This window comes from Meles meles, chromosome 7 (assembly GCF_922984935.1).
Source record: "Meles meles chromosome 7, mMelMel3.1 paternal haplotype, whole genome shotgun sequence".
Lineage (NCBI taxonomy): Eukaryota > Metazoa > Chordata > Mammalia > Carnivora > Mustelidae > Meles > Meles meles.
In genome coordinates, this window is record NC_060072.1 from 53,338,420 (window position 1) to 53,339,062 (window position 643).

General features: G+C 29.4%; 1 non-coding gene across 1 annotated transcript; it reads right to left on the reverse strand.

Annotated features, from left to right (window-relative positions):
* Positions 1-242: 242 nt before the first annotated feature.
* LOC123947710 lies at positions 243-380 on the reverse strand. The gene has a single exon (XR_006819787.1). It is a non-coding gene; the product is annotated as a U4 spliceosomal RNA (small nuclear RNA).
* Positions 381-643: the final 263 nt, after the last annotated feature.

Below are 643 nucleotides of genomic sequence, written 5' to 3' on the forward strand. Positions count from 1 at the left end.
CTAGTGTATTGTGTAAGACTGATGCATCACAGACCTGTACCCCTGAAACAAATAATACATTCTATGTTAAAAAAACAGACTTACATTAAAATTTGCTTAAATAAACATCACTAACACATGAACACCATGACTGAATTTATATAAATTCAACTGAAAAATTTCTGTAAACATCTAACCATTATGTAAAATAACTCATATCTATATTGTAAAATTATTTTCTATATAACAGCAAAACTGAAAACACAATATAGTTCCTGTTTTCTATGGTTCCTCAGATATTAGCCAAAATCAGTAGTTTTTTAATCAACAAATTTTTCAATTAGCAATAATCGCGCCTCGGATAAACCTCATTGGCTACGATACTGCCACTGCGCAAAGCTTAATCAACAAATTTTTATTTCTGTCAATAATGTGTAAGCACACACAAGTACAGAGTGCATTTGATTAACATTCTCCTTCATTCTCACCCTCTTGAGGTAATCAATATCAATATATTAATATTAATACTTCCAGGTCCAAAAATATATGCTTATGTCAAACCTATATAGGTGGATAATTTATCTTTACTTACCAAAAAACCAAGTTCATATAAAATGTGTTATACTGCAGTCTTTTGAGTTCTAGTTATTGAATATAATTACTC